General features: G+C 35.1%; 1 pseudogene; it reads right to left on the reverse strand.

Moving 5' to 3' along the window:
* Nucleotides 1–9,605: 9,605 nt before the first annotated feature.
* On the reverse strand, nt 9,606–12,684 carry LOC113319391 (annotated as a pseudogene).
* Between the last annotated feature and the right edge of the window lie 3,954 nt (nt 12,685–16,638).

The raw sequence follows: 16,638 nt of genomic DNA on the forward strand, positions 1-16,638 counted from the left end.
ATTTCGGCTTTGATCTTCGTCATGACTAGCATTTTGATTATCGCCCAATTACTTGATTAGCATCTTGATCCAGCAACTACTTCTTCAGGAGAAATTTCTTTCTCATTCTGATTAACACCAGCAGATACTTCTTTAGAAGGAACTTCTTCTTCATCTTCCAGGAAATTATCCTCTGCACCGCTTTCATAATCGTAATCACTATCAGCAGGACGAGGAACTTCATCATCATCTACTTCTAAAGGATCAATTGATGTAGGAGGAAGAGAGTTGGACAAAAAATGTCATTTACAAGGACTTCAGCCCGGAGATGAACTTGGCGAAGAAGTGCTCTTTGATGATTCCTATCTTGAATATCCTTAAAATAAGCAAGATAATCAAGTCTTCTTTCTGCCGGTCGCGAGAACCAGTAAGGGTAGAGACAAGTAATGCATTCTCTTTGCGAATTTTAGCATATTTAGCCTCCAATCAGAAATAGAAGAATGAAGATTCTTCTCAGACTCTGCGAAAAATAGAATACAAAATTTTATTAAGATAAGGAATTCAGAGAGATATGACAAAGGAAAGATAATTAAGGCAGTCAAACTATTATGACTACCTTCCTTTTGCGAAATAAGTGTTGAACCAAGGATAGACAACTATTCTCCCAATGATCCATTGCGTCATCAAATTTATCTCCAACTAAACCTTTAAGTCGAGACTGAAGATTTTTCTCTTTAGAAACAAGGAAGGCATTTTTCTTCGCAAGAGAAGAATAAGATTCTTCTAATTTGGAATATTGTTCTTTAAGCTGATTTGCCTTCACACTTAAAGCTATTCTACCTTGAATGAGTGAATCTCTTTCAGTGATAGATGATTCTGTTACTTCTTTAAGTTCATTTCTTAAAGAGCGAAGAGATTTTCTTGGTCAGCACATACTTTTTGGAGAATATTAAGTTGTTGCGAAGATATCGCCATCTTGTTTAAATAAACTCGCTTCTCTTGAGACAAGGTTTTATTCTCATCTGATAAAGTTTCCATCCCTAAATTAGCTTTGGTTAAAGAATAAGAAAGACGAGATACTTCATTACTTAATAGATCTTGTTTTCAACTAATTGGGTATTTTCATTGGTAAGTTATTTATTTGATCAAGAGAATATGAATAGAGTTATCTAATTGGTTATATTGATCCATTAAGACTTCTTTATCAACACGGGCTTCTTCAACAGCAGATTCAAATTGATATCTCTCCATTACTCGTTTCTGATTTAATGCTTAACATGCGAAAGAGGGATTTAAAGGATAATTAAACAGGGAAGGATAAAACCATCGAAAAGGCAAATTAAAGACATAGATGAGGAAATCATACCTCTTAATTCATCATTCTTCTTGCGAAGATTATCACGATCCAGCAAAACATTCTGAAGTTTCTGATTTTCAAGACGAAGAGCATTACATTCTTTTTCTAAAGTTGTCTGCGAAGCAGCTTTGTCAGAACCCAAATGCTTGCTCAGAATTTCGCAAACATTAGACTTGATGGGATCAGTAGAAGACTTCTTGCCATCATCAGAATCTCAGATAAAACCTTGAAAGCAATTTATCCCTTCCACGGTCTCTTTCGACAAAGGAGAGACTTAGGTAGAGAACTGGTAGAGATAGAAGGTTGAGAAACATTCTCAATGGGAAGAGAAGAGGTTTCATTCGCAGAAGGAACCACAAGGGGAATTTCATCATAGAAGATCAACTGGAGAAATGAAATCAGAAGCATTTCGCGAGTTGGAGATAAAGGTTTATCTTGCGAATATATCGCAGGAGATTTGGAAGAAATGAAGTCAGAGGCAGCGTCTTCATGAATTGGAGATAAAGGTTTATCTTGCGAAGATGTCGCAGGAGATTTGGAAGAAATGAGTAGTGGAAGGGAACAGTAGTTGGAACACCTTGAGGTGGCGAGATTTCTTGTGAGGTTATGAAGATCTTTATCACCCTGCGAATTACAATCTAGATAAGAAACAGAGGCAACAATATTGTTATTAGAAAAAGATAGTGTTTCTTACTACCTTCTCATTCGCAGACTTCTTTTATGAACGACAACTTTATGCTGTGATTTGGGATTGTTAGGTTCTGAACTGAAAATTTAGTGTTGGAGCCGCTTTTGCTGAAATAACAAGAGTATGGGAATCACATAAACAACATCACATAAGGCAATAAACAAGATTCAATTTCAAATATATCAATTTCAGCAAAACTTAAAAGGAAAAAAAGAAGACTAACCTTGATGAATCCATGAAAATGATAGCAGGGAAATTATCTTGAAGAAGATCACGAACTATGAAGATCTAATTTGAAGATGAAGAAGAATTTAAAAAGATTGAACAAGAAAGAAGAAAAGTTGCAATAATGGAGTTTGTAGAAGAACGATGAAGTTGCAGAGAGAATAAAAAGAAAGAAGAAGAGGATGAAAAGAAATATATATAGAGGGAATTTTTCCTCGAGAAAATAAACATGGTTAATACGGAAAGATTTAAGCGGTTTAAAAGTAACGGTTACAAAAGACGTGTCGAGAAATAAATGGAAAAAAGAATACGTGTGATAAATGCAGAATATGAGAAAATAAGCGGTTGCGGCATTTATCACATCATTCTCTACTTTGCAGATAAGATATGATAAGAGGCAATATGTAAGATCAGAATCTCGCAACAGTTATGTCTCAGCGAAGTTAACAATGGTATTGCACAAAAGCGTCGCAGAACAATTTCAGAAACGACATCAATAAATTAATCAGTAAAATTAAGAGTGTAAACCTAAAAATGAGCTGATCAATGATAAAATCATACGAGGGGTGTATTGTAGGATTTCCTGCAACTACAAAGAAGAGAAGAAGCTGAAGAATATGAGATACAAGAAGAAGTACGTCAGAATAATCATGAGAATAGACTGAGGCAAGCAAGGTTAAAAATACATATGCGAGAATATATAGATCAAAGATTCACTGAATAAATTCTTAAAGAAATGGCAGAATTAAGAGAAATGATGATTGCGAAAAGAAATGGTGGAAGGAGACAAATAGAAGAAGCAGTGGAGGAAGCTGGGAAAACTCCCTTTACAAGGAAGATTTAAAGGGCAGTGATACCGTCCAAGTGCAATTTACCAGTGTTCACTAGCATATTTGATGGAAGCGCCTGTGCAGTACAACACGTGAAAGCTTACACCTGGTCTTTATTGCAATGGGAAAATAATGATGCAGTAATGTGTAAATATTTTGCTGCGAGCCTGGCAGGGGAATCTCTGAAATGGTTTGAAGGACTACCATTAGAATATATTGGATCATTTAAACATTTACAGAACGTCTTTTTAGGACAATATATCAGCAATAATATGTCAAGACCAGGGATTGGGACGGCATTCAGACTTCGCAGAAGAACAAATGAGAATTTGCGTCATCTAACAACACGCTGGAGAACCATTTGTAATGAAATGGGAATACGAGTGGATGAGCAACACTTTATTCTTGCATTTATCAATGCTCTTTTCGCTACAGATTTATTATATACACAAATCTTCAAGATAAAGGATACAATAACAATGTCAGAGTTGTGCGAATTTCAAGAGGAGTACATAGCACTTGAGGAAAAGAAAAGAGATATGGAGTCATACCCAGTTGCAGTACCTGATGCGAAAGGTGGAAATGCAAGTTTACTCCCAAGAGTGACAAATGCTGTTGCGAGTACGTCGCATGGAAATCAAGGAAGGAACATTGCAGAAATGGAACAAAAGCTAATAGCCATAGGTAGTGCAGATCAAGCTGAATTTGACAAAGAGTATAGAGACAAATAATTTCAAAATCATGGAGGTAGTAATAAGATTCAAAGAATGGATAATCCACCAGAAAGTTCAGGAGGTCAACAACCATATTGTAATAAAAGACAAGGAACTAGAAGGATAGTATGGGAACAGATAAACCTACCGAAGATGGATACAACAATAGATAAAGTATGGGAAGCTGTCATTTTAATGGGAGAAATCCCAGAACCACATAATGTAGGAGATGAACCACCCCCAGGGAAGAGGAACAGAGAATTTTGTGTATATCATCGCTTTAACGGTCACACGACAAGTAATTGCAGAAATGTGAGGAAAATCATATTGTGAATGATTGAACAAGGAAAATTGGATCATTTCTTAGCACAACCACCAAAGAATTTACCACCACCACCGGAGGAAATGTATATGCAAAGGAGAAAGGAAAAAATACATTTGTAATTGAAGTAGGCGCGAAAGCGAAGAATCTATATTGTAATTCAATTGTACATTCATTCAGAAACATGGAAGACTTCCATGACAATGTCATAAGTAGGGTGTATGCGAGAGATACTGATGGAAGAGAAATTCTCAATCTTGCGAAAGTATCACTATTGGGGGATTTGCAAAAACAGACTATCTCATTTAGTGCGGAAGAAACACCAGGAGGAGGGGAATCGCGTGAATGTCCATTAGTAGTGAGATTAGGAATTAATTCGAAAACAAAGGTAGAAGATGATGAGGAAGATGAAGCAAACACTTGGGGAATAAATAGAATACTTATAGATCCCGGAAGCTCTGTCGACATTCTCTTTTATCCTACATACAAAACCATGGGTGGAAGGGACGACAAATTGATTCCTTCAACGTATAAAATTTATGGCTTCAATGGAACTGCGAACAAACCAAAAGGAGAGGTTACAATGAGGATTCTTCTTCAGAATATGGCAACAAAAATTGTATTCTGTGTTGTGGATGTCGAATCACCCTATAACGCTCTGATTGGAAGACCATGGCTGCATAGTATCTTGGGTGTGGCTTCGACATTTCACCAGTGCATAAAATTTCATTTACCCCAGGGTGTTGGTATTATAAGAGGGGATACAATTGAAAGTAGAAATTTTCAAGAAATTGACATTGATAAATGCGAAGAAAGAGAGAGTAAACAAAGGAAATGGAAAAAGCATGATGCAGATAGTCAAAGAGATGAGAGATTAATGGTGGACGCAGTATATCAAGTTGGACAAACAAATAAGCATAATACTGAAGTAGGATTTTATGTGAATAACGATATTAAGCGAACCAGAAATATTACTTCTACAGAAGGAGGAAGAATGCAGAGGCAGAAGTTGTGTTCTCAAGACAAAAATGAAGGGTGTGATGGTGATCTCACAGAGGATATTGAAAGGGTTATGCGAAATAATATTCTGAAAAGCATCTGCGATCTTAAAGAGATACAAAAATTGAAGGGGATAAGTGAGTAATATGGGGAATGCACATGTCTTTCTTTATGAGAAACAAGTTGATAATAAATCTATATACTAGAGTTGTATAAACTCAGAAATTGAAAATTGAATGATAAATTCTAATTTCTTGAAGTGATACCGTGTCAAGAAAAGAAAAATTAAAATTTTTATAATAAAACCTTAATAAAAGGCACCAGATATGATAATTTTTATCAAGATAGACTAGGAATCCGAATGTGGCGTGCAACCTTGTTCGCATACATGCAAGAGGCAAAAAGTAAGACCTATCGCACATCATAGTCGGAAAAACCTAGAAATCATGACTCAAGGGAAAGCTATACCGACCCTGGAACTTGAGTCATGGAGATTTGGGGTGAGAATAAACGAAAATGCCCATCCGGGAGAGGTACCTTAAATTTTTAGTCTAAGATAATGATCTTAGATTAAGAGACTAAGGTGAGAAAGTCTCTCCTAAGGAGTGCAGAAACTCGATCAGTGCGCCGAGGTACACGGTTGAGTCAAGAGTGCCCGGGGCGTATGGATCATACCTTGCCACTCTTGACAAGTCCTGACTATGATGCACTCGGTCCGAAGATACCCCACTTAGGGTGCGGTCTCGCAACCATAAACCTTATCGGTAGTGGGATGTGAGACTGCGAAATCAACTGGTTGTTGAATTAACCGGATGGGAAGATCCATAACCTTAACCCGGTAGAGGTAAGCTTCCTTGAAGGGGCAATCAAGGGGAAGATAAAGACGGCACCCTCCATTAGGGAGCTGAATTGTGTCAAAAGACGTAAATGTCATAAGACTTTTTACTCAAGGGAGTATCAAGACTTATCATATTTATGCGATAAAACCTGAAAAGGAAATAATACAAGAAAAAGATAAGACGAGATTAATGGGACGATACACTACAGTGTAAAGACCTCCTGCGATCTCGTCGCACAGAATTAAGGCAAGATAAGACCTTTACATAGGAAGGAAAAATAAGACCTTGTGAGAAACATAAAATTTTAAACTAATTTTGTTTTACAGGAACTAACAGAGAAAAAAGAGTGATGCGAACGCATTCGCACCAAATGCATGGAGAACTATAAAATAACATTAATCATGCTAAGTCTATCAAGATGTGTCAATTAACAGAGGCAAGAATGGGAATGAAAATGAAATGTGATTTGCCCCATTTAATAAACTTATATACATGCGAAAGAATGATATTTTGGATGCGAATGCGAACAAAGGAAATTTATATTAAAGGAGTGAAAACTAATGCTCAAAAAGTGCATGTTTCTAAGATTACATGAAAAAGATTTTACAACAAATGAAAATGATTAATCTTCATTTTCTTCGTCTCACTCAGCCTCATAACCGCTTATTTCTTCTTCAAATTCTTCATCTTCTCCCTCACTATCCGAAATATCATAAATATGTTCATTGTCAGGGATTTATGGAAATTTATACTTTGTAAGAAGAATGTTATTGTCAGCGCAGACTTTCTTAACAGCAACTTCGCGAGCATGATTAGCATCATTACTATTGTTTGAAACCATGATGGTGAAATTATTCTTCAATTGCCGGTACTTGGAGTTGCGAGCAGATAAATCTTTCTCTTTAGAAACTAAGCGAGTTTCAAATTCTTCAATCTTCTGAAGATGATCCTTCTCCTTGTCTGCGAAATATGAATAAGCGGGTTAGGACGCATAAAAAAAAAGAAGAAGAAGATGTTATTTTCAAAGAAAAGACAAGTATTAATAGAGCAACATTTAACCTTTATAGTTGGAAACAATGTCTTTAAACAGTGCGGAATGTTCAGCTTGAAGGCTCACGTTTATAACTAAATCCTTTCTAGCATCATTCAGAATCCTAGCAGCCCAACTAAATTCCGCTTCGCTTTCTATGAGAAGCTGAGAGCGAATTAAATTTCTTTCTTCGACAAGTATGTTATTTTCACTCAAACCTAAATCACGTTCTTTTTGAACCTCAATAATGGATTCTTGGAATTTTTCTAGTGCTTTCGCACCCTTAAGAGCAATCTCATCTTTCTCATTAATAAGCTTATTCTTCTTCGTTTCTAAAAATTGAATTTTTTCTTGGCTCTCATGAAGACGACGTTTAAAATTATTAAATGAAGTCAATAAATATCTATGGATTTTTCTAAGAGAAGCATATTTCAGTCTTAATTCTTCCGAACTCAGATTTTCAAATCCTTGGTTGGGATAGTTATTTAAAGAAGAGTTAAGATGTTCTAAAAGGATTTCATCATCAGGGAGATTGTCAGCCTCATCCCAAAGATTATACAGGTCTGCGAATATAACAAAATAAGAAATGCGAATTAACGCATAAAACAGAAAAACAAGGAAAGTAAAGGCTACATACCAATGAGTTCATTATTTCTTTCTCGGGCTCTACGAATCAACTTAGAATTTGTCGAATTCTCAATTTTAAGCTTAGCATTTTCTTTCTCAAGCTTAATAAGTCTTCTTTGGTAGTCTGAGGAGATTACATAAGATAAACGGGCTCCCTGCGAGAACGAAAGGAAGTATTACAGCTAGGAATAAAGCAAGACTAAAGAAAAACAAAAGGTAAAGTTTCAAATATTACCAAAGAGCCGTTTGTAAATTGGAGGTTTGGATTTATCGCAGAGGCATCTCCACGAAGAGATGGATCATCTAAAGTAGGAGCATTGCATATCTTAGAGACCATTCCAAAGGCACGATTCAATTCTTCATTGTCAATAGTAGTCAAAAGATCTCCAACAAAAAGATTGGATAACTCTTTCAAAGAAGAGTAAACTGATGAATCCTCAGGGCAAGAATGTCTTCCTCACTAGACTCCGAACTTGAAGAATAATCGTATGTTTTACGCTTCCTGGAGAGATCATCCATTGAAGATGTCATTTTTGACGAAGACTTAGACGTAGGCCTTTTAGGAATATTCTTACCTTTACCTGAAGTCTTATCACACAAAGGTTTCACCTACACGAATAAGCAAGATAAGAAACAGAGGAAACAATATTGTTAAAGTTAAACATAATGTTTCTTACTTTATTATTCTGCGAAGCTGATACATTATGTGAAGTCTTGGTCCTAGCAACCTGCAATTAAAAAAATGGGAAAATAAGAAATTGGAAGGAAATTATGCGAGATTGAGAACATTTATGCGAAGCCCCCATACCACTTTCTTTGTTTCAGCTTCGGAAAGTACAAATTTCCAAGGTTGGTAAGAAGAAAACTTTTCGGGAAGAGGAATATCAGAGCCATCCTCAGCTTTACCATAAATATAAGGACACTCTAGAATGACAGGGCAATTATGCCAGCTTGAGTCATTAGATCTGCGGGCAGAACTGTTAGATTTATCATTCCAATCAACATCTCGCATGATCTTATTATCTTCAGCGATATCATCTTTTCTTCTTAGGCGAACGGCCCATTTAGTTGAATTGCTTTTCATAATTGCAACATAGTAATTTTTGAAGAAGTTATCAAGAGTATATTCGGTAGAATCGATGACCTTATCACGATGCGATTCATTTTGCACCTCATAAGGATAAGAGATCTCTAAACCAGCTGCACGACGAGAATATTCCAAAGCTATTCTGATCGCGTCACCATTTAGTTGGAATATTCCCCGTGTGAATCGATCATCAACAAGAATTTCATAGAATAGGGGAATTTCAGGGTTGAACAAGGGAATTGGAAAGAAGTCATCACATAAAGAGAGATCTTTTAGTGAGAGTTAGACAAGAAACTAGGAGAGAGAAAGTTTGTTTGGAAAGCAAGTAAAGTCATTGTAATCCTTTGTATCCAATTATAAACCTTGATAATTAATAAAAGAATTCATTATGATTACTTAGGTTATCGTTTAGATACATTGGGGTGTGATTGTAGGTTTTCCTGCAACTACATTTCCACCACAGAAAATCAAACTACTGACGTGAAATATGAGAGCCAACTGTCGGGCAACATGTTAGACTATTCCTACATGGTGCCAAAAAAACAAAAAATTTGAAAATTTGTTCAGTGCAAAAACTGGTCCTTTTTGCATATGTTGCTTCATTACCCAATTGATATACAAACTGAAAACAATCGTACATTTCCCTTTTTATTAGCTGTAAGAGGGTTCACCATCTAATCTATTCCAGAAGTTGAGATGTCTCTGTACAGGGCCAAAGAAGATTTGATGGTATTTGTACTTATTTCTTGGATGATCATATTGCATATTTTTCTCCAGAGGTGCCGACATTTAAACCTTGGATAAGCAGTTAAGCACATATATAGGAACACAAAAATATCGAGGTTAATTATACAAGGGTCTTAGTTTCGGAATGTCATTTCGGCGAGGATTGAACTTGGACTTATTTTTAGACAATCCCGAGAGAGGGTAATTTTTATTTATACAGGAAAATGAAAATCAGAGTGGGATATTACACCAAACCTCCGAACTTCTAACGAAACGATAAGTGGGAAGAACATCTATTCTCCCTCATTACAACATATATAATCGAAGGTGAAAAAGACCACCAACAGATCTCGGTAGTAATATTACAATAGCATATCTTCACATGCATTACCCTCTCAGTAAATGTGTGAAAATCTGAGCACCAATGTCTTCAGAAATTAGATATCTGAGTGTTTCAAATCTTTTAGATACTTGATTTCAGCTTTCTTCATGCTCCATGCCTTAAGACTTGACATCTCCACATATTCAGTTCCATTATTAAATACGTAAAGGTGAGCTTGGCTGTCAATAGCCAATGTTGGATATACTCTAGCTGTTATAACAGCTTTTCCATGAACACCATAACTCTCCACTATTGAGTGATCAATCTGCCAAAAAATTAATAATTCAAATTCTAGTTCAAAATTGAACACATACACAAAATCGTTATAATCATACTTCAAAGACTCGAACATACCAAGCTAATAAGATTCGAACTCAAGCTAATACACATAATAAAATTTGGAGAACTCAAGCTAATAAGATTCGAACATACCAAGCTCCTTAGAGATAGCATGTGATCACAATGAGGATCAACATCAATAAAAGCTCCATATGGGGTTTTGTCGGTACTTTTTTCCAACGAGGACCTGTTAAACATACATTTAGCCTCATGGAGTAAGAGTTTAAAGTTAATCTGAAGTGCACATTGAAATGTGAAACGAAACTGACCTGCTCTGATGGCCAAACGAATTTGAAAAAAATAGCTGTCTGTTCTTCTAAGTTCTTAGAAGCCAAAGCCAGCAAACCAAATGGTCCTGATTTTCCTTGCACTGATGCTGGCTTTGAACTACAAAGCAGTTGTGGGTTAACCCAACTAGGGTCCATGATTTCTGCATCTTTCAGCTTCGGCAGTTTAAATTTAACATCTGCATCTGCCTGCGAAGCTGTTAGACCAGGAACTTCTAATATTGAATGCCTTTTAAGAACATGACTTTGTAAAGAAACTCGTTTGGTACGGAGTTGTTGTATTTCTTTAACAGGCCATTGCTTCAATTGCTTGCAATTTTCCGCAAGCCATACTGTTCGAGGAACTGCCTGCAAAAGAAAACCGATTGGTATGCATAGTTTAGTACACAAGATTTCAATATCCCCTGCAACGAAATTCTAGCACATGGTTTAAAACGTATACGTACTTGTAATCCAGCCCAACCTTTCTTGATATCATCTGCTACACTACTAGATTCGTTTACCCAATCCCACAGTACTCTCCGATTCTTTTCACTATCAAAGAATGTTTTCGAAGCATAAAACTTTCCGTAATCATACCTCAAACCAGAATCATTATCGATGGATCCTTCGTCAGGAGTATACTTATCCTTTTCAGGGTTGTAAGTCCCAATAGTATAATAGTCATGTTTGGTATCATCCAAACTCACCTTGAACACATGTTTAACATTAGGACCGAGAACTGAAGTATCCAAACCCTCTTTTCCATCAACGGATACTGGAAAGAAATCGGGGCATTCCCACATTCCAGTGTCCTTCGCCCAGTGAAGAGCATGTTCAGCTTTAGTCCAATGAATAAAATCATCACTTCGATATTCCATTGTTGCCTAGTTTCCACCCTATTGTCACTCTCCACACTCCATCAGGACCTTGGCAACCAGTAGTCGGATCCCTGAATGCACTACCATTAATAATGCCAGTTGGTTTAATTACCGGATTATATTGAACAGGTTTAACCCATTCTACAAGGTAAGGATCAGATAAGTTCTTAGGCACTGCCATGTCCTGAACTTGGTAGTTCCATTGGCTCGACTTAATAATTCCTGTGTATTGAATAATCGGCTTTCCTTGTACAAATGTTGCTGAACCTGACCAAACACCTTCGATATCAAACGGTTCGGATGGAACGATCGCATATTTATGGTGAATCCAGTTTACGAGTTCAGTGGATGTTGTATGAGCCCACACTACGTCACCCCAAACTGCACCCTTAGTGCTCCATTGATAGAATAGATGATTTATGCCATTGTAAATCATAGGCGCTGCATTAGAATGCAAGTACTTAGTTCATATTTAAATGGGAAATTAATAAAAAGCCCACGTGGGGAAATGCATTTAAGAAAATACCCATGTTTTCATATGTTGACCTTTTCCATCCCGTTAGAGGACAGGTGGCCTCCAATAGGTCATGCCAAAAGACATTACATACCCTGAATCGGTGAGTCGGTACGAGTTAACACATTGAGTCAATACGAAGTGAACTCCTGACTCGGTACCAATTATGAATTAACTACTGGACTCGGTACCAACTAAGAATTTTTATCGAACAGGTCAAGTGCAGTTTCAGGTGCTCGCCAAGGTATCCTTCTCATATGACCTAACTCCTTACTCCAGTTCTAATTCAACTAAAACTCGTAAGCTTTAATAACCCATTGTGAATACCCGTCTTCAGTTCTAAATACCCATCTCCGCGACCAACTTCCACTGCAACAACAACAGATCTTCTTCCCTGTTTATCAGTTGAAATCTCCTCCCAAAACCACCAAAATCCAATTTCATTTCTCAATCTTATCAATTGATTGTAACAGCTACAATCAATGGAAGCAGCAGTTCTGGTTAATTCATGTCCTAAGGAAGCAATTCTAATTTCTTTTCCCCCCTTTCCTCACTTACAAATCACCATAATTAAACTCACGATGAACCCTAATTTCAAAAATTATAAACATTGCATCAGTTGAAAATTATGTATAATCATTAAAATTTCAACCACCAAATTTAATTAAAATTATTTCCCAGCAGAAACCAGAATCCCCATTTAAATTAGAATCATTACCTAAAAAAAATTAGATCGCGTTCCATTTGTTTCGTTACTTCTTCCATTTTCACATCTTTGTTATCTTCAATTTTTAATGTTTCTAAATCAGTAACCTCAAAATGAGTTAATGTTGTCGGAAAAAACTGAACGTTTGTTGGCCATGAAGATGTAAAGTATGACAAATGTTGTTGGAGGGGGAAAGGAGAGAATGAACCAGAAGACATAATGAGTTATTCATGGTTTCTTTATCGACCCGTCGATTCCCTAATTTAAACGGTAAGATGCATTTTTGTTAAACACGTCTACAAATCAGGTCGTCTTAATCTTTGACCGTCAATTAATTAAATTCGTGGACGGTGGAAGATTATTTTTACATCTCTAGAATAATGGGTAGATTTGTAATTGGACCCAGCAATTTATCATCTCATCCGGTGAGAACTTGACTAAGTAAACGATTTTTTACTAAAACGGTGGGTCCGAACGGAATTCTTAACAGCATGGGCATTAAATAAAAGAAAATTTCTTGTTTGGTCCTAAGCCCATAAGGTTATTTATAGTAGGGTCCAACCAGAATTTTCTTTTATCTGAAGGTCCACAATTAATTAAAACATGAAAATGACCACAATACCCTGACTACCAAACGTGTGTGTCTACATGTTCATTATATCGAGTACATATCTGCTACACAGTTTATGAAATTCGAGTACATATCCGCTACACTGCTTACATAATTTGAGTACATATCTGCTACACTACTTACAGGTTAAAAAAAACAAACAGGATCTCTCTAGTGCTCCACTCCCATTGGACCACTTCCTCCAAAAAGCGCCAACACTCTTAACATCAAACATATTGAACCTGTAAATGTGATTAAAATGTAACAATTAAAATACAACAACAATCAATATATGAATAACAAAACAAAAATGAATAGTACAAGTAATATGACAACATCAAGATTAATACTACCTAACGATGGTTCAGTTTTATTTCGGTATTCCATATATGTGTTGAAAAAATCATAAGAATTAACTGACTAAAATCTATGTATAAAACAGATTCGAAGGGCAACTTTTTCAGTATTCATTATATGTATTGTTAATTCACCGTCTAAAACAACTCCATGAAGAAAAATAACTAAATCGAGAGTCTTATTTCAGTATCGCATATATGTACTTATGGATGAAATTACAACAAGTGATAAAACTAAGAATAAAACATAATCAAAAAGCAGTTTGTATCAGTATGCCACATATGTACTGCTGATTCATGAACTAAAAAACAACTGCATGGAATGAATCTATAAAAAAACAGAATCGAAAGAGTATTATTTCAGTATGGAAGATATGTACTTATGGATCAAACAACAACAAGTGATAAAACTAAGAATAAAACAGAATCAAAAGTAATTTGTATTAGTACGCGACATATGTACTGCTAGATAATACCCCTGAAACAATAAACAAGCATGATTTTCTTAGAAAATAAAGAACGAAAATAACAAGAAAATCAAATTGAGAATTCAAATAAGCTAAAAACATCATAATCTAATCAAAAAATCGAATAATTATGATTAAGATTTATATAAACAGTACGTCATATACGTACTGATGGTTAATACACAAGCAAAACATATAGTTGCATAGTAAACACAGAAAATCAGTACGTCATATACGTACTGATGGTTAATACACAAAACCAAACAAAAACAAAACAAAAGCCAACAAAATGAAACTAAAAATATCAGATCTCCAAATGAAACGAACGTAAAACATGATTTTATAACTAGATCTGGACTATTTTCAACCAAAGACCAACAAAATGAAACTAAAAAATCAGATATACTAATGAAATGAACCTAAAACATGATTATGTATTTAGATCTGAAGTATTTTTATAAAAATTGAAGTAAAAAAATTAACGAATCAAGAATAAAAATCGTAAACACAAAAAACCGAGTTCAATTCCTATTTCCGTAACCCAAAAATCTTAAGTCTTAATTTCTCTCCAAGGAATCAAGAGATATATGTACTGCTGAATCATACAAATTAAGTAAAAACAAAATCAAAGCCGATCTAAAACCTAATAAATTAATAAAAAACTATAAATCATCAAAATCAGTTTATAAAGCTAGGTTTTTATCATTACTGCAGATATGTACTGTTGGTTCATACACAAAAATGAACTGAAAAAAATCTAGAACCAATAAAATGAAACTGATATAATCAAATCTACTGACGAAATGAACAAAAAAGGTGATCATCCGTCTAGATCTGAACTATTTTATAAAAAAATAAACAATCAAGCATAGAGATCAAAACATAATCAAACATCCATAAAACTATTAGATACTAGAAACCCTAAGATAAACATTACTAGAAGAAAATGGATTAAAAAGAAACCTAGACTAACATCAACAGTAAGAAAATCAACTTACCAAAAACTTCATATAAATAATCGAGCTTGGATTCGCGGATCGATCTATATCTTGGAAAAATCTTCATGGGATTATCTCTTCTCTGATAGACAAAACGGGAGAGAACGAAAAAAAGAAGAAGATTTTCTCTACTAGCAGCGAGAGGAAAGAGAAAAAAAAAACGGATCTGGAAAAAAATGGTTCATCTAAAGTTTATATTCTATTACACTAGAGGGTATTTTGGAGATATCAAAAAAAGTACATGACTTTCTCACACGTATATGGACCTGGAGTTAAACTTTTTGGTCCAATTTCTTTTTTTATTTAAATCTTTGGACCTCTGGTTACTGGGCTTTAGTGGGTGGACATGCCACTAACTAAGACTACTATATTAGTACATATTGGTAATTCCTACTTAAATAAATTACCAAAAAAAACGTGAGCATTTTCTTAAATGCATTTCTTCACATGGGCATTTTTTTAATTTTTCCTATTTAAATCACTTAATTTTTATGGAAATCGAAATACAAACATTACCATGAAATCAAACTAGGATTATCAGATTAAACTGAGAATACTAACCATATAGGATCTGTGTATTCGACAAAAGCCGTATTCATCCATTCATAGTTGCAACATGGAATCAAAAATGAAGAAGTTAGAACACCAAAAAAGGAAGAGGAAAAAAGGAAAATAAGAAAGCAGTAGCATAATTGCCTATCTAGAAAATAGGAACGTCATTCATTTAGAAATTTTCTCAGCAGTATGTTTATTAGCAGCATACAACCTTTTATTTATTTATTGTTATACGACAAGAAAAAGACATGCTACTTGTGGCATAATTCATGCAACCGTTTACCGTCATAATAACTAATAATCTAGCATAGTTCTCTTAAATACGTGGGGTATGATTAGGGGTTGAGGCCCGCCGTATGAATTCGGCGACATGACAAAGAACACAAAGAAAAGATGTAATGTTTTGGAGAGAGGTTTAGACAATCACCATTCATATAATTCTTGGAAGGTTGGAAATGATGGCCAGTTCTGTAGGTCTGATAAACGGGGATACTACTAGAGTGAAGAGCTTCAAAGTTTGTGTAATATTATTAACACATGCAGATATATAATAATATCAACACATATTAAGTACATGTAATGAAGAATATGAAAATAAGATTGGTACATGCAAAGAGTAATATGTGATTGAATGCATCCAATGGAGAATATGGAAACAAGATTAGTACATGCAAAGAATAATATGTGATTGAATGCATGCAATGAAGAATATGGAAACAAGATTAGTACATGCAAAGAATACTACTGATGTAATTAGTTTTAATTTCCTTGATTAATTTATAGGAATAAATTTAATTCTTTTGATGTAATTATAGTATGAAGATCCTCACTCATTCAATGTATCTGTACAAGTAGTATATATACAAAATAATGAAATCAATCTCATTACAGTTGTATGAGATTTAAAACCAAAACCAATATTCTACATGGTAATCTAGAGCTAGGTTAGATAATATTTTTTTCTCAATTCTCTACAACTGCATCAACAATGGCTGTTGAGGATGAAACTCTACCTCCTCCACCTCCCAACAATAATCCTCCACCGAATAGGGAATCAGGTTTATCCCCATCAATCCCAATCGATTGATTGGCTTGAGATCGTGAGAGTTCTCCGATAGGCAATATAAAGAAGTCACAAACAT

Source organism: Papaver somniferum, chromosome 10, assembly GCF_003573695.1.
Source record: "Papaver somniferum cultivar HN1 chromosome 10, ASM357369v1, whole genome shotgun sequence".
NCBI lineage: Eukaryota > Viridiplantae > Streptophyta > Magnoliopsida > Ranunculales > Papaveraceae > Papaver > Papaver somniferum.